We start from the raw sequence: 19,766 nt of genomic DNA on the forward strand, positions 1-19,766 counted from the left end.
TTAGCCACGGTTTTGTCCGTAATTAAAGGTCATATTTCTTGTAGTATTGCATAAATTAAAATGTGGTTCCTTCCACTTATTTGTACTTTCTAGAGAGGTCACACCTCGTGACTCTCTTTGGGGTGTTGTAACTTTGCTTACAGTTTGGTAGTAAAGTAACTTTTTCAATATTCAAAACAAAGATGTATGTGATAGTAGATATGTTATTCTAGTGCAATTTAAAATATTATGCTTGTATTGTTTTTTTATGGTAGACATGCAATTTGAAATTAATTGAAAATGTTTGTTTTATTTCTCATAGGAAATTATGGCTGAAGATACTGTTGGTTCAGCCGGTGGTATTATTTTATGAATAGTTTTTTATTTGGGTCTTATTTGTATCATATTCATTTTGAATATTTTAATTTCTTATGTACTACGAAAAAGATGCCTTAGTGCAAAGGAGGGGCAGGGGCCCCACAAGAGCTATCGACATTTGGAACTTGTTAGTAGGAGAAAAAAAATCCCCATAACATTAAATGAGTTAGGCCAAGGAATCAGTGAAAATACAAAGAAATTAGTTAAGTTTATGGGGACAATTGCAAGGAATGGCGATCTCTGTCCTCTACGTTTCAAGCAGTGGACTTCATTTCCAACTCCACATAAGGAGGACATTTGGAATCTTGTATTGGTATGATTTATTTTTTTTATTTAGGTCTGTTTATTTGTTTGAATTCATACATTAATTGCTAATACATTTGTTTAAATGTGTTTTTTGTAGGGTAAATTTGAGATAGACAACAAAGGTGAAAAATGGGTATTGTCCTCAATTGGGAAAATGGAAAGATTAAAAGTTAGACTTGAAAGCCATGTATGATCCAGTTACCCCTGATGAGGCAATGCGGAATTGCCCAAATGGGGTTCCTAGCAATCAATGGAAGATTCTTGTCACTTTTTGGAACTTTGATGAGGGCAAGGTATTATCTCTTAATTATATTGATTAACCTATATTGTTTGAGTGTCACAATATACATGGCCTTACACTTGTAGTTTTTATAAAACTATAGAAATGGAGTGCTATAGCTAGAGGAAATTGGTCGCAACAAAAATACACACACTCCGGGGGGACCAAGAGTAAAGCAAGATTGCATCAGCAGATGATAATACAATTAGTTAACTATACTACTACTTGAAAATTATGATAATGTCTAATGCCTAGTATGGATATAGATGTAGGAAATAGGTAATGGGGCACAACCAAGCAAAGGAGTTGTGTGGATCAAAACACATAGAAGGAAAGATGGGACGCCTATAGATGCAGAATTGGGAAGGGCAATGTTTGTCTATTGAATTAGTGAATACACACACATATATAATGTTAATTATATGATTTAGTACAAACCCCATATTAGCCTCACAACAATTGTGTTGTCTTTTGTATGAACAATTAGAGAACTTGGCATCACAACAAGCCACGACTTCTGGTGGGTCCTCAACCCCTAATGATGATGACTTTGGTCAAATATTTGGAGCGGAACAACATGGGTACGTGCGAACATATGGATTGGGTGTTACTCCTTCCACTCTGAGCATGAGTTGTAGAAATAAAGCATTAGAGTCTACATCAACAAGAGGAGGTTGTGGGCATGAGGATAGCAATGAACGATTCAGGCAAATAAAAGATAGCCTTGAAAAGGTGACTAGAGCATGTAGTGATGTACAACACCAGGTGAGAAGGATAATATCCATACTTCCTCAAAATGTTCAAGGCATGCTAAAAGATGATTGGGACTTACCTTCAAGAGGTGTAGAGGTAATATGTGTCTCAAAGTACAATTCCAATATTGACATTCTAGATGTGTTTACTGATATGCTTTCTTGTTTGCTACCATTGTTAGTGATGAGGGTAGATTTTTCCCTCCACTAACATCATGACACATGGCACATCAGAACAACTGGACTACATCCCAGCATCACCTAGGCAACAACTTGCCTTAGCCAAAATGGGTTCCAAGCTAGCGACTTACCTCTGTCGCCGACTTGGTGACCTACTTCTGTTGCCGACCTGGTGACTTGCCTCTACTGCCGACCGGGCGACCTACTTCTGCTGCCGACCTAGAGACCTGCCTCTGCTGTCGACCTGGCGATCTACTTCTATCACCGACCTGGCGACCTACCTCCACCACTGACTTGGTGACCTGCCTCTACCACCAACCTAGCGACCGGGCAATCTACCTCTATTGCCAACCTAGCGACCTACCTCTCTAAAAGCTTGACAGTTGTCTCTAAACCTTTCAGGATCACGCCACGTAACCGTAGGCCTTATCCTCATCCCACCCGAATCAGAGGGAAACGGTATGCCTTATTAATTGGCAAGTTATCCTCCTTCCAAAGCAGAACGGACCTCTACGTCATGGGCCGAGGATTTTGGGAGCATGTCACGAGACCCACGACAACCTAACTATATAAGGGCATCAACCCTTGAGACCTAGGTAGATGCGCAATTTTTAGTTCTCGTAGCTCTCCAACTCTCTCACATTTAGCTATCTTAAAATCTCTTATTCGCTAACTTAAGCATCGGAGTGCCCACATTTTCATATTTTATTTCGATTTAAATGAATACAGAGAAGAGAAAACATGTAATTTGAAGAAAATTAGAAAAAAATAGGTTATTTGCAAAAAAAATATACTTTTAAAGAAGTTCATGGCTGCTACTAAAAAACCATTTAGTGGTAGTCAAACCAGTAATAGCAGCAGTCGCGACTGCCAATAGAAAGCCTTTTAGCGATAGTTTAAAATATTTACAGGCAACGGTAAAAACTGTCGCTAGAGCGTTTAGCGGAAATTCTTTTAGCGGCAGTTTACCGACTGCCGGTAGAATCTCTAGCGGCAGTTTTAGAGACACAACATGCAACTGATATCAACTAAATAAACCATTAACAAATGATCAATCGAGAGTTGGCTCGTTGGTGTGTTAGCTGGTTTGTTCCAACATTGACACAGAATCGAATCCCACAACCAGGACTTTGGAGAAAAAGGGATCAAGGGGGAAATTATTATAAAAAAAATTGACAAATGGAAATTGAAAAATAATATGATCAATTGAACCCTAAAACATGTTTTAAAAATCAATAGAAAAAAGGTAGTTTGGAGATTTAGAAAATTTAAACAGCCGCATGAGAATATTTTTCAAAGTTAACAACTGAAAGAATACAAAGGGAGTCTATTAGAATCTGAAAGTTCAGGGGGGCCTTTATTGCAAATTAATGATAGTTCAGGAGGGTAATTATGAAGGGATGAGAGATCCATCATATGGATGGCTGAACCCTGCAGGAAGGTTAGGCAAAATTTCAAAAATTTCCCTCTCCCACATGGGAATCACATTCCCATTTTAGAAAACTGCATTTTCAATGATCAATCTTGAACCTAAACCAGACCAGATCTGAAACCAAAAGGAAGTTGAGGGTTTTACCTGATACGAAGTAACAATAACCTCCAATGAAGGTGTTCACACCCAAGGAAAGATCCAAAGACTGCTTCCACCGAAGATGACACGGTGCAGGATGAAGCAGAATCAGTAGGATGGCTCTTCAAAAAGAACCTGATTTTTTAGCAAGAATCTGATGGAGGTCTAGTGAGTACAAGTTCTGATAACCTTTTTTGCCAAAAGTTAATATCAAGAACACTTCTTGATCGCTGCCACAGGTGGAGATTGAACTGGTATGGCGGCAAGAGCAGGAAAGAGCAGAAGATAAGAGCAGTCGAACTGCATGTTCTTCTCTCTTTGTAATCTCTGAACTGAGAATTGTGTGTTGGAGGTTCTCCCTGCTCCTCCATTTATAACCATTAAAGAGAGCATCATCTAATCCCATTAGGAGTTTCCTAATCCAAATCTTGTATTTGGATCTGGACTCTCTTTAAGAGATAAGGATAATCCCATATCTTATCTGCAGATAAAGATCAACCCTCCTAATCTAATTAGGAGTTTCCTGATCCAAACCATTATTTGGATCTAGACTCTCCGAGTGGATAGGGACAATCCCTTATCCTATATGCTGATCTAAATCCCAGAACCGCCCCCTTTTAATTAATCTCATTAAGCCAGTTCGAATTGGGCTTTAGGCCCATTAAATCCATCTGCTCACTTACCCTCCAACCTACTGCCCAGTTGGATATCCTTTTATAGCATGGGACTTAAAAATTGATCTACACATCAGCCACATGGGTTCAACCCAACCTCTGTTACAAGGCCTGGCCGAATTCACTGTAGAAGATAGTGAACCCCTGAGTCCATCACCATGGGCTCTTAATGGGCCCAACATTTACACTAAATGGACATTGGGTCAAGCCACCTTATAAAAACCCAAGGACTGTGGGTAGATGCAAGATTAGCCCATCAGGTATTAACCTCAATGGCCTTACACTTAACCTCTCAGCCCTTAATGATCAAACACTGCCCGACAAGAGAGGACCTCTCCCTCGGCTGCAAAGTACAGTGTTGCACTCTCTACTCACATAGATCCCAGGAATTAAAACCTTTTGCAAACATTTTGAAACCATAATATATATATATATATATATATATGTATATCTCTATATAAATATATTTTGCAAAACAAGTTACAACGGTTGAAATCGACTGCCGACAGTTTTGTTTTTCATCAAAGAGAGTGCATCCCCAATCATTCACTTTGTCCGACAAAGGGGTTGATCCTGTCACTATGATCACCCACTCAGATGAATTCTTGGACTGTCCCAACATACCCAAGTTTTGACCCCCTCTAAGGATCTCACTGATTGGCATATCAAAAACAGCCCAATCCGACACCTAGTGCAGTATCATAATCGAGTTTAGGGAAATACTGGAATTCTGGTCCGGTTCAAGGTTTCAAGAAAACCCACACTGCATGTACCTTTGTTCTCACCCTGGCAGCTGAGACAAGCCACCCCAACCAACTTGGCAGCACATCAGTGTCAGCCTTGGCAAGATAAATCTCCCCAGATCTATCCAATGGTTGTGAAGATTCTAAACTAACATGAGTCTCAAATGTGTCTAGTTTAAGGGTATTACACAGAAACACACCATGATAACAAGAATCAAATATGTACTTTATTCATTTACATTAAATGTCATAATGTACATCATTCTGATTGGAGCTAAGGGCATACACTGTCTAACAGCTCCCACTTGTACTTAGGTCCAATCTAGTATAAGCCGAAGTCCTAGACTTTCCACGCGTTTCTAAAACACTTTCTGTGTTAGTGGCCTAGTCAATGGGTCTGCCACATTCTCCGCTGATGCTACCTTTTAACATCAACTCCTGTAGATCCAGTGTTGTCACACAACAGTGGAATGGATGATGTGCTGAATTCCAAATTCTAGAATGAACACCTTCATTCATTAGGCATCCTCACTTACGACAATGTGTTCGGCTTGGGTTGTGGACTGTTATTCTTACTACTTAGGACCCCTGTTTGCTGCTCTTCCAGCTAACAACACATGATCCTATCGTGAAGATATAACCAGATGTAGACTTTCTATTATCTGGATCTGATTGGAAATCGGCATTAGTATACCTCTGGATTTGTAGTGAACTACAATCGAATACCAGACAAAACTCTTTTGTCCTTCAAAGGTATTTTAGTATGTTTTTCACAGTGGTCCAATGCTCCTGCCTGGGTTAGATTGGTATCTTCTTACCACACTCACTGCCTGAGAGATGTTAGGACGAGTGCACAGCATGGCATACACGATGCTCCCTACGGTTGAGGCATAGGGAACGTCCTTCATGCCCTCAATCTCTTCGGGAGTCTTAGGAGACATACCCTTGGAGAGAGTGACTCCGTGCCTGAAAGGAACATTTCCTTTCTTGGAGTTCTCCATGTTGTATCTCTTGACTATCTTATCAATGTAAGCAGATTGAGACAATCCTATTATCCTGTTCGATCTATCTCTATAGAGCCGAAGACCCAATATGTAGGAGGCTCCTCCAAGATCTTTCATGGAGAATTGCTATGAAAGCCATACTTTCACCGTAGTCAACATTCCTACATCATTCCCAATGAGTAGAATGTCATCTACATACAGAACCAGGAACGTAACCTTATCCCCACTGGATTTCCTGTAAACACAGGGCTCATCCGGATTTTGCTCAAAGTCAAACTGTTTGACAGTAGAGTCAAACTGGATGTTCCAACTCCTAGAAGCTTGCTTAAGTCCATATATGGATCAGTTTAGTTTACATACCATGTGTTCCTGATCCGCAACTATAAAACCTTGTGGTTGTTGCATATAGATATCTTCACTAAGATCTCCATTCAGGAACGCAGTTTTGACATCCATTTTCCAAATCTCATAATCATGGTACGCTGCTACAGTTAGCAGGATCCTAATGGATTTAAGCATGGCCACCGACGAAAAGGTTTCCTCATAACCGATTCCTTCTTTTTGAGTGTACCCTTTCGCTACAAGACGAGCTTTGTAGGTCTCAACCTTACCATCGGGGCCCTTCTTCCTCTTATAGATCCATTTGCAACCAACTAATTGCTTTTACCCCAGGGGGCGGATCTACCAGAGTCCAGACTCCATTGATCTCCATTGAGTCCATCTCAGCTCTCATGGCATCTACCCATTTCAAGGAATCTATGTCCAACATAGCTTCCGTATAAGTCACAGGATCCTCCTCACTGGTCATGGCTTCCACCAAGTAACTTTCTTAGTCATAATCGAAACGAATTGGAGGCCTGGAAACCCGGGTAGATCTTCTAGGTTGGTCATTAACTAGAGCTTGTGGGACATCTCCCACTACCCCTGAGCTTTCCTCATCAAGAATAACTTCTTGAAAATGATTGTTCAGGATGTAATCATCTTTCAAGAAATGGGCATTTTGACTACAGAACACCTTCTGTTCTCCTAGGTCATAGAATAAGTAACCCACAGAGCCTTTGGGGTAGCCTATGAATAGGCAACGACTGGTCTTGGATTCCAATTTGTCCGCACTCATTCTTTTAACATGTGTCGAACAACCCCAAATCTTCAAGTGTCTCACACTTGGTTTCTTACCGGTCCAAAGCTCATAGGGAGTCTTCGGAACTGATTTGGTTGGAACCCGGTTCAACATGTATATCGCAGTCTCTAATGCGTAACCCCAAAGGGATGTGGGTAACTCTAAGTGTACGAGATGTGATCGGACCATATCCAATAAAGTCTGGTTCCTCCTCTCTGACACACCGTTTAGTTGTGGTGTAGTAGGAGGAGCTAGTTGTGATACTATCCCATTGTCCTTTAAGTAGTCTCTATATTCGTCAGAGAGATACTTGCCACCTCGATCCGATCGAAGGGTCTTAATTTCTCTCCCTAACTGCTTCTCGACCTCTTGTCTAAACTCTCTGACCTTTTCAAAGGATTCAGACTTGTGTCCCATTAGGTACACATAACCATACCGTGAGTAATCATCGGTAAATGTTATGAAATAAACATGTTGGTTACGTGTCCTAACACTCATGGGACCACATACATCAGTATGTATAAGGTCAAGCATGTCTGTACATCTTTCAGGCTTACCGTTAAATTATCGTTTCATCATCTTACCCTGAAGGCAAGGTTCACAGGTTGGAAGATCTTTTACAGTTAGAAAGTCCAAAGGACCATCCTTTACCAACCTTGTGATACGATCTATGTTGATGTGGCCAAGTCGGTAATGCCACAGGCACGTGGGATTAACTGTATCACGGGTTAATTTCTTGGGGATATCGTCCGACATAGTTTCGGTTATGTTCGTTTCCAGAGAAGGATGGAGAACACAGAGACCATTCTCAAATTCTCCGTATGCAAGGAATTTGTTATTTCTTTTGATAGTAATCATATTACTAAAGAGAACATAATATCCTTCCATACACAGTTTTGAAACAGAAATCAAATTTCTTCAAAAAATGGGTACATAAAGACAATCTTTCAGTACAATAATTCCTTCTCTGAAAAGTAACTCTACAGTTCCTATAGTTGTAGCTGCAACACTTGCAGAAGTCCCCAAGTAAAGAGTCACATCTCCATCACTCAGTCTTCTGCTTGTCCTGAACCCCTGTAGTGAGTTACATGCATGAGTTGAAGCCCCAGAGTCAATACACCAGGAAGCGGAAGTTAACAACAAATTGGTTTCTATGACAAAGGATTCGAAATTACCATTTTTCTTGGTCTCTAGGTACTGAGGACAGTTCCTCTTCCAGTGGCCGGCCTGCTTGCAGAAGTAACAAGCATCTAATGTTTTGTCCTTCCTCTGCCTTTTGGACTTGGTAACTTTCTTCTGAGGCTTTTTCTTTGTCTTCCTCTTCTTCTTGCTCGATTTGCCAGCTTCAACAAGCATGGTAATGGGCTCATCCTTCTTTATCAGTTCCTCGGCCCTCTACAACATATTGTTGAGTTCCTGGATGCTAACATTTAGCTTGTTCATGTTGTAGTTCATGATGAACTGATTGAAGGAAGGATGTAAAGAATTTAGGATGGCATCAACCTTGGTGACATGATCAAGCCCGAATCCAAGAGCCTCAAATTCATTGATGTATCCCATCATCTTAAGACAATGGTCATGAACTTGCTGGTTCTTGGACATCTGCGCAGTCATGAACTGTTTCAAGACCTTCTGACGAGTATAACGATTCTACTCCTCATACATCATCCTCAGACTATCCAAGATATCCTTGGACAATTCGATCTGATCGAACTGTCGCTGTATTGGATTATCTAAGGAGGCTATGATGTAGCAGCGGGCAAGGGAATTTTTCTCTTCCCATTCTTGATAGTCCCTCCTACGGGCCTCAGAAGCCCTATCACCCGAACGATCTGAAACATTGTTTTTAGCTACTTTATCCAATTTTTCGAACGTCAGGACCAACATAAGGTTATCATCCAACAATTTAGTGAATTGTCCATTTGCCATTTCTGATAAAAAGCAAGTATTAGTCCACAACCTTATTTGATTCATGTTATCTACATATATATATATATATGGCTTTTAATCCATGTTCCATTTCCATTTATTCATCTCCGATATTTCCCTCCTATCTCAGTGACAGAGACTACGAATTATGTCTCTGGAAATGTGGAAAATCACATAGGGTGCATGGATCCAACTGTTTCAACTACATACCCCACCACCTTTCTATGATGGATCATATCCACTCATCTTATGAGCTTTCCCTTTTGCCTCTGTTAGACAAAGTTCATTGATGAGAGTAGAAGTTATCATATTTTTATCCCCAATTATTATGTCTTTTATACTGAGTCAGTATCTAATTGGATTCATATTTCTGTTCAGGGCATGAAAGAAGGCATCAGGAGCAAAGAAAGATAAATCGGATGATTTTTTACAGTTTCGACATCATTCAGTAATCTGGGCCTAACTCGTGTATCCGAACTCCGAATGGGCTGATTCAAGACCCACTGGAAAGATAAGAGAAAAAGCCACAACTTTCATATTTTGGGCGTTCGCAGATTCGGCCTGCATCGAAGCTAAAACTGAGCTCGAAGATGGGGAAAATTCATATGAAGGCCCAATCCGCAGCTGAAGCCCAACTTGCAGAAAAACCTGGCTGAAGCCCAATTCGCAGAGGAGGTCTAATACGAATCCAAGAACAAGAAACTGAGAAGAGTCCTTCCAGATCTAAATTCTTGATATAATCTTAGAGAGATAAAAGGATTGAGTTCATTAGATAAAGAGATAAGATTAGAATTAGGATAGGACTTTCTATTCTTGTAAAGATCAACTTCAAGAGGAACTAGGAGACCACCCCCTCCCCTTTAAGCTATATAAAGGAGGGGGCAGACCAGCTTTAGGCATCACACAATCACTCAATCTTGGGGGATTGAATCAAGAAGCAAGGAACAATCAGTCAAGAAAGGAGCAAGAATTCAAGAAATTGCAAGAAGGTGGCAGCAAGAGGAGGAGATCTCAGCATCATGGGCGATTCCAAGAGTTCTTTCTTTCCCTTTGCTTGTTTTAATTATTCTATCATGAACTGATTTGTTTCTTGCTAGGGTTGAGGAAAGCCTAATTATGTTAATGAATATATTTTTATCTTTATGATTTATCCAAGATTGTGATTCTCATATAGTCTATGAATTATTGTGCTTAATGCAATTAAGAGCTTGGCCACCTCTTAATTGATTTGAGTTATGTGAATGAATCGAGAAAGGAATTTACATAATCGACTGAATAATTTATAGTGTGAATTGAATGGTATATAGAGATATATATACATGATTCATCTGAATTTAATGGTTTTCTTGGACTTAATGCACTCTCATCTTAAGAGCTCTATTCAAGAGATCGAAGGGCTACCTGATGGGCGTAGGTTTAGTATATCTCGAGAGAGAATATTAAATAACATTGGAAAGACCTCAGCTTATGGGAATGACAAATAATCTTGGTTAATCGAACCCATCAATATTCTTTACATTGGTTAGGTGAACCAAAAGCCCAAGCGATTTCATCATTTGCAGATTCGATTAGTGATCACCTTCGCTTTTATTTTCTTATGCTAATTTTTATTCTCAATAGTCCTTGCTCAATTTTGAATTTCGGTTGTCCAGATAATTAGGGAAGATTGTGGTTCTAATACTTATTTTGTTAAATCCCCGTGGGAACGATATTTTATACTATTTGATAACTAGTGCACTTGCTAGGGTTATATATTTATAGCTATCATTCATTGCCATTTTAGGTTAAACCTTTCTGTCCAGTGATTACTCACCCATCATATTCGTGAATGCCAAGGTACCGTGAGAGAGTCTTCCATTTTAGGATAGGCCCCTCCCACATCGGTCTATGATGCCCCTATCATCTTATGAAACAATCCAACAAATCCAACAGCAAATGCATAGCCCAAATTTATGGTGCATTTTCTCATTACTGAAGTACCCATATTCATGCTAATGATGGAAAGCCTTTAGAGAGTTCATCATATGAATCTCTCTATCACATGCACTCATATTTTAGTGGAGGGAACAAAATATTATGCCCTACTTTAATTTAGGTCAAACCAAAGTGGCTCCCACTGACTTTCATAAAGCCATATTTAGATGGGCCCTAAACGGCTAGGGTTTCGCATGGTTCCTCTTGGGGAGGAAGTAGGTGTGGGGCCCACCAAAAAAGGAGATCATCCGATGATCTTGAGGACACCATGGCAATGATGTGCATTCAGCCATGGTGTGCGCAAGAGCCACTACTGTTTCAACATGGGCCAAGCACTTTTGGCCCATGAGTGTTGCACATCACACATCCATACATCACATGCAGGAACATCATAATTGATCCAATCAATTAATAACTGTAAAACCTGTTAGATAGTTTTGTATGCCCTTAGTTTCATTCAGTTTTGATGTACTTTTGACATTTAATGTAAATAAATAAAACAAATGTTTGATTCATGTTATGTGGTATGCTTCTGTGTAAGACCCTAAAACTGAACACTTAATGAGGCTCGTGTTAGTTTTAAATGTTCACAGCCGTTGGATAAGTCTGGGGAGATTTATCCTACCAAGGCTGACACTGGTGTGCTGCCAAATATTGGGGTGGCTTGTCTCAGCCGCCAAGGTGAGACCCAAGGCACATGCAGTGTAGGATTACTTGAACCCTTGAACCAAACCAGATTTCCAGTATCGCCCTGGACCTTGGAGACTGATGGGCAAAATTGGAAAGTTACACCTGACCCCTAGACCCGATTATGGTACTGCACTAGATGTCAGATTGGACTGTCTTTGATATGCTAATCAGTGAGATCCTTAGCGGGGGTCAAAACCTGGGTATGTTGGGACAGTCTAAGAATTCATCTGAGTGGGGGATCATAGTGATGGGATAAGCCCCTTTGTCGGACAAAGGTAATGATCAGGATGCACTCTCTCTGATGGAAACCAAATTGCCGGCAATTGATTTCAATCGTTTGAATTTTGTTTTGCAAAATTTTTATATATGATATATACTTATATATGGTTTCAAATTGTTTGCAAATGGTTTTAATTCCCAGGATCCATGTGAGAAGAGAATGCAGCACTATTCCTTGCAGTCGAGGGAGGTCCTCTCTTGTCGGGCAGTGTTTGATCATTATGGGCTGAGAGGTTAAGTCTAAGGCCATTTAGGGTAATACCTAATGGGCTAATCTTGCATCTGCCCACAGTCCTTGGGTTTTTATAAGATGGCTTGGCCCAGGGACCACTTAGTATAAGTGTTGGGCTCATAGGGTCCATGTGATGGGCTCAACGGGTTCAGTGGGCTTTCTAGTGAATTCGGCTAGGCCTTGTAACAAAGGCTGGGCCGAACCCATGTGGCTGATGTGGAGATCAATGCTTGGGTCCCACGCCATACAAAAAAGCCCAACTGGGCAGCAGTTTGGAACTTATTGAGCATTAATTACTTATTGGGCCTAAAAACCCATTTCGAACTAGGCTGATATGATCACCCACTTAAGGGGGCGAATCTGCAAATAGGATTAACCTCCTGATGAGATCAGGAATGGGTTGATCTAATCTATAGATAGGATTAAGATTATCCCTTATCCAAATACAGATTTGGATTGGGATAACTCCTAATAGGATTAGGAGGTTTCTTAATCACTAAGAAAGGAGGAAACTCTATTCAAGAATTACATGAATTCGACCTAGGTTTTTAGTAGATACATTCTCTGCAAACTGAGATAGGATCTCATCATCCCTAAGCTGAAAACTGCATTCACGCCACCTTCAGCCTTAGGGATCTCCTCCAACCGCCGCCACCTTGCTGCATTGTTCGAACTCCATTGAAGGGAAGATCAAGAAATCAGTTCTTGATATCAGTCTTTGCTGAAAGGCTGATCTGTTTCAGTGCTCTAAGCCTCCAACGAGTTCTTGTGAAGAGTTTGGTGTGTAGGACGCACACTGCTGGTTCTACTCCACCATTGCTATGTCATCTTCAGCAGGAGCAAATCTTGGACCTCTCTTTGGGCGTGAACACCGACGTTGGGAGATTTTCATTCTCCGTATCAGGTATAACCCTTCCTTTGTTTCTTGCTTCAGATATGGTCTGGTTTGGTTCAAATAGGATCCTTAAATTTTGATTCTAAAATTTGGGAATACGATTCCCAGTTGGAAGAAAGGTAGGAAATTTTTGAAATTCGCCCACCAATTCCGCAACCTTATTGGCATCCATACAATGGATCCTACCATTCTTTCAGTGGTATCAAAGCCATAGGTTCGAATCTTGAACCAAGAGATCAGATCTGAACCTACGCAATTCGGTAGAAGTTGTTCTATCCGGGTATTGCGCAGATTGCAGTTTTGTTTCAAGAAATTGTTTCTTGTTTGGGCGATTGATCTAAAATTAATTTTCGTTAAATCTGAAATTTATTTTAGAATTGTTCTTATTTTATTTCTGATTTAATAGACTGTTCGTACATGGGGTTCGAAGATCAGTTTTGGCACAGAATGTCTGCGCACCTGTTATTTGCAGTTTCTATTCATTCTGGTCTATAAAATAATTTTTTTTTCTAGACTGAATGTATAGGATTCAATCAAGAATGTAATTATTTAATAGTAATAGGATTTATGTTTTCTTATTTTCTTGATTGGGAAGGCGGCAGAGCTGGAGATTCGCAGATGAAGAGTTCGTTATCTGCGTTTTTGCAGTTTGGGAAACTGTAACCCTAATTACTAACCTCTGTTTTGCAGATTGTACGAACAGTCCAAATCTGTTTTTGATTGTCAAAATTCAGAATTTTAATTTCAAATCTTTCATTGAATTGTTTCTTGAATTAAAAGTTGTTTTTGGACCGGTGCTGACTAGATTGGACCAAAATTGTTTGGACCAAATCTAGGGTTCGAAAGGGGCTGTATTCAGTCCTATTATTTCCGACTCTCAAGTCTGAAATCAAATTTTAATTGGAAGAACCAATTCGGCCCAACCTGTAAAGTCCAGTTTTAAGAGGTTAAAACTGTAAAATCCCATGTTGTGTTATTTTTTAATGGGTTGTTTAATGGGTTGTTTAATGGGCTTTATAGTGAGTAATTGATTGGATCAATTCTTCCATATCATGCGATGTGTGGATGTTTGATGTGTTGTGACCATGGGCCATAAGCACTTGGCCCATGATGATTCGTTAGTGGCTCTTGCGCACACCATGGCTTAATGCACATCATTGCCATGGTGTCCCTTAAGTTCATTGGATGACCCCTTCCTTTCATGGTGGGCCCCACAACCCTGAAAAAGGGTCGCATGCGGAAACCCTAGCCGATTTGGGCCACCATAAATCTGACTTTATGAAAGTCAGTGGGAGCCACTCTGGTTTGACCTAGATTAACTAGGGCGTAATTTTGTTCCCTCCAGTTAATATGAGTGCATGTGATAGGGAGATCCATATGATGGACTCTCTAAAGGCCTTCCATCATTAGCATGATGATGGGTCCTTCAGTAATAAGGAAACACACCATAAAATTGGGCTATCCATTTGCTATTGGGTCTATCAGAGTGTTTCATAAGATGATAGGGGCGTCATAGACCGATGTGGGAGGGGCTTCACCAGAAAATGGGAACTCTCTCACGATACCTTGGCGTTTAACCTGAATATGATGGGTGAGCACCCACTGGACAGAAAGGTTTACCTGAAAACGGCTCTGAACCTTGTCTGACAGAGGCCAAAGGAAAACTCATGTGATGAGTGGATGTGATCTGTCACAGAAAGGTGGTGGGGTTATGCAGCTGAAACAGTTAGCTCTACGCACTCTATGTGATTTCCCACATTTCCATAGACATTTCGCCATCTCCGTCACTGAGATAGGAGGGAAATCTCAGAGATGAACAAATGGAAATAGAGCATAGATTAAAAGCCTTATCTATGTAGGTAACTTGAATCAAACTAAGGTTGTGGACTGATGTTTTGCTGTTTTATCAGAAAATGGAAAACGAACAATTTGCTAAGTTGCTTGACGACAACAAGCTTAAGGGCCCAAACTATGCCGACTGGTATAGAAACCTCATGCTGGTCCTAACTTCAGAAAAACTAGATAAGGTGGCTAAGAATCTTGCACCGGATCGTCTGGGAGACAGGGCTTCAGAAGCCCGTAGGAGGGAATACCAAGAATGGGAGGAGAAAAACTCCTTAGACTGCTGCTATATCATAGCCTCTTTGAATAATCCGATATAGAGGCAGTTCGATCAGATCGAACTAACCAAGGACATATGGGATAGTCTGAAGACTATGTACGAAGAGCAGAACCATTCTACTCGACAAAAGGTCCTGAAACAGTTCATGACCGCGCAGATGACCAAGGGGTAGCAAGTTCATGACCATTGTCTCCGGATGATGGGTTACATTAACGAGCTGGAGGCCCTTGGGTCCGGGCTAGATTTGGTCACACAGATAGATGCCATTCTTAACTTCTTGCCTCCATCCTTCAATCCGTTCATAATGAATTACAATATGAACAAGCTGAATGTCAGCATTCAAGAGCTCAACAACATGTTGCAACAGGCCGAGGAACTGATTAGAAAGGATGAGCCGATAGCCATGCTTTTTGAAGCTAGAAAATCTGGCAAGAAGAGGAGGGCAAAGAGGAAACCCTAGAAAAAGGCCACTAAGTCTAAGAAACCAAAGAAAGACAAGGCATCCGATGCCTGTCACTTCTGCAAGCAGGCCGGCCACTGGAAAAGGAACTGTCCTGCCTACCTGGAATCTAAGGTACTTTTGAAACTTGTGTCATTGAAACTAATTTGTTAGTCACTTCTGTGTCCTGGTGTGTTGACTCTGGGGCTTCAACTCATGCGTGTAATTCACTGCCGGGGTTCAAAGTAAGTAGAAGGCTAAGTGAAGGGGAAATGACACTTTTCTTGGGAACGACTGCAAGTGTTGCAGCTGCGGCAATTCGAACAGTAGAACTAGTTTTTAGAGAAGGAACTCTTGTACTTAAAGATTGTCTTTATGTACAGAACTTAAGAAGAAATCTGATTTTTGTTTCTAAACTATGTGCTGATGGATATACTGTTTACTTTAGTAATATGATTATTGTTAAACGGAATAATAAATTCATTGCATGCAGGGAACTGGAGAACGGTCTCTATGTTCTACATCCTCTTCTAGAAGCAAACTTAACCGAAACTACGTCGGTCGAAATCCCCAAGAAGAGGACTCGTGATATAGTTAGTCCCACGTGCTTGTGGCATTACCGACTTGGCCATATCAGTGTTGACCGAATCACAAGGCTGGTAAAGGATGGTCCCTTGGATTTTCTAACCGTAGAAGATCTTCCCACTTGTGAACCTTGCCTCCGAGGCAAGATGACAAAACGGCCATTTAACGGTAAGCCTGAAAGATGTACAGGCACTCTTGACCTTATACATACTGATGTATATGGTCCCCTGAGTGTTAGACAGTTCTGTATGCCCTTAGCTTCAATCAGTTTTGATGTACTTTTGATATTTAATGTAAATAAATAAAGTACATGTTTGATTCATGTTATGTGGTAAGCTTCTATGTAAGACCCAAACACTGGACACTTAGGCTCGTGTTAGTTTTAAATGTTCACAGCCGTTGAATAAGTCTGGGGAGATTTATCCTGCCAAGGCTGACACTGGTGTGCTGCCAAATATTGGGGTGGCTTGTCTCAGCCGCCAGGGTGAGACCCAAGGCACACGCAGTGTAGGATTACTTAAACCCTTGAACCGGACCAGATTTCCAGTATTGCCCTGGACCTTGGAGACTGATGGGCAAAACTGAAAAGTTACACCTGACCCTTAGACCCGATTATGGTACTGCACTAGGTGTCGGATTGGTCTGTCTTTGATATGCCAATCAGTGAGATCCTTAGCGGGGGTCAAAACCTGGGTATGTTGGGACTGTCTGAGAATTCATCTGAGTGGGTGATCATAGTGACAGAATAAGCCCCTTTGTCGAACAAAGGTAATGAGCGGGATGCACTCTCTCTGATGGAAACCAAACTACCGACAGTTGATTTCAATCGTTGGATTTTTGTTTTGCAAAATTTATATATATGATATATACTTATATATGGTTTCAAATTGTTTGCAAATGGTTTTAATTCCCGGGGTCCATGTGAGAAGAGAATGCTGCATCGTTCCTTGCAGTCGAGGGAGAGGTCCTCTTGTCGGGCAGTGCTTGATCATTATGGGCTGAGAGGTTAAGTCTAAGGCCATTTAAGGTAAAACCTGATGGGCTAATCTTGCATCTGCCCACAGTCCATGGGTTTTTATAAGATGGCTTGGCACAGGGACCACTTAGTGTAAGTGTTGGGCCCATAGGGTCCATGTGATGGGCTTAATGGGTTCACTGGGCTTTCCAGTGAATTCGGCTAGACCTTGTAACAAAGGCTGGGCCGAACCCATGTGGCTGATGTGGAGATCAATGCTTGGGTCCCACGCCATACAAAGAAGCCCAACTGGGCAGCAGTTTGGAACTTATTGAGCACTAATTACTTATTGGGCCTAAAAGCCCATTTCGAACAGGGCTGATATGATCACCCACTTAAGGGGGCGAATCTGCAGGTAGGATTAACCTCCTGATGAGATCAGGAATGAGTTGATCTAATCTGCAGATAGGATTAAGATTATCCCCTATCCAAATACAGATTTGGATTGGGATAACTCCTAATAGGATTAGGAGGTTTCTTAATCACTAAGAAAGGAGGAAACCCTATTCAAGAATTACAAGAGTTCGACCTAGGTTTTTAGCAGATACATTCTCTGCAAACTGAGATAGTATCTCATCATCCCTAAGCTGAAAACTGCATTCACGCCACCTTCAGCCTTAGGGATCTCCTTCAGCCGTCGCCACCTTGCTGCATTGTTTGAACTCCATTGAAGGGAAGATAAAGAAATCAGTTCTTGATATCAGTCTTTGCTGAAAGGCTGATCTGTTTCGGTACTCTAAGCCTCCAACGAGTTCTTGTGAAGAGTTCGGTGGGTAGGACGCACATTGCTGGTTCTGCTCCATCATTGCTGTGTCATCATCAGCAGGAGCGGATCTTGGACCTCTCTTTGGGCGTGAACACTGACATTTGGAGATTTTCATTCTCTGTATCAGGTATAACCCTTCCTTTGTTTCTTGGTTCAGATCTGGTCTGGTTTGGTTCAAGTAGGATCCTTGAATTTTGATTCTAAAATTTGGGAATACGATTCCCAGTTGGAAGAATGGTAGGAAATTTTTGAAATTCGCCCACCAATTCCGCAACCTTATTGGCGTCAATACGATGAATCCTACCGTTCTTTCAAAACCCTTAATTAAAGCCCATAAAGATTCATAATATTACTGATTAATATTATCTAGCTATATGGGCTGAATTGCAAAGAGCAGTTCGGCCCAGATAGCTTTTATGCTAAAATTGGACTAAAGCGGTTTTAACACATTAAAACTGGGTTTTACAGGTATGGGATGAATTGCATCTTGCAATTAACCATCAACTCCTAGGGTTTGATTTTTAATTCAAGAATATGATCTGAAATTAAATTACTGAAACAAGACATTCAAGAATCAGTGGGAGGGCTATTCATAGGACTGCTACCCTGCAAAACAGAAGTTAGTTTGCAGCATGCAGTTTTCAAAACTGCAAATCACAGATGGTCAAACCCTAATCTGCGAAAATCTCCTCCTTCGCTTTCAGCTTTAATTTTGAATGAAATAAAATAGAAAACCTAATTTCTATTAATATTATATTAAAATTGAATTCCTATACATTTTGTCTAAAAAATAAAAAAAAAATATTTATAGACCAAGAATGTAAAAGAACAGCAAAAACGCAGATTTCTTGTGCCATTAAAGATTTCGATCTCCACCGTACAAACAGCCCAAAAATCAAGAAAAATATGCAGAACAATTCTAAATATAATTCAGATTTCTAAATATTTAATTTCAAATCAATCACCCAAAATCTTTGAACCAATTTCCTAGAAAATTGCTAATCTGTGCAAATCGGGTAGAACGCCTTCCGCCCATTTGCGCAGTTCTAGATCTAGTTAATTTTGGTTCAAGATTTGAACCTGACTCTGATACCACTGAAGGAATGAGAGATCCATCATATGGATGATCGAACCCTAAAGGAAGGTTGGGTGAAATTTCAAAAATTTCTCTCTCTCCCACATGGGAATCACAATCTCTATTTTAGAAAACTGCATTTTCAATGATCAATCTTTAACCTGAACCAGACCAGATCTGAAACCAAAAGGGAGTGAAAGGTTTTACTTGATACGAAGTAACAATAACCTCCAATGAAGGTGCTCACGCCCAAGGAAAGATCCAAAGACTGCTTCCACCGAATATGACACGGTGCGGGATGAAGCAGAATCAGCAGGATGACTTTTCAGCAAGAACCTGATTCTTCAGCAAGAATCTAATGGAGGGCTAGTAAGCACGACTTCTTATTACCTTTTTTTCCAAAAGGTAATATCAAGAACACTTTTTGATTGCTCCGATAGGTGGAGATCGAACTGGTATGGCGGCAAGAGCAGGAAAGAGTAGAAGACAGGAGCAGTCGAACTGCAGGTTCTTCTCTCTTTGTAATCTCTGAACTGAGAATTGTGTGTTGGAGGTTCTCCCTGCTCCTCTATTTATAGCCTTTAAATAGAGCGTCTCCTAATCCCATTAGGAGTTTCCTAATCCAAATCTTGTATTTGGATCTGAACTCTCTTTAAGAGATAAGGATAATCCCTTATCTTGTCTGCAGATAAAGATCAGCCCTCCTAATCTAATTAGGAGTTTCCCGATCCAAATCTTTATTTGGATCTGGAATCTCTGAGTGGATAGGGACAATCCCT

The sequence above is a fragment of the Nelumbo nucifera genome, chromosome 1 (genome assembly GCF_055504915.1).
Source record: "Nelumbo nucifera cultivar China Antique chromosome 1, China Antique-T2T, whole genome shotgun sequence".
Taxonomy (NCBI): domain Eukaryota; kingdom Viridiplantae; phylum Streptophyta; class Magnoliopsida; order Proteales; family Nelumbonaceae; genus Nelumbo; species Nelumbo nucifera.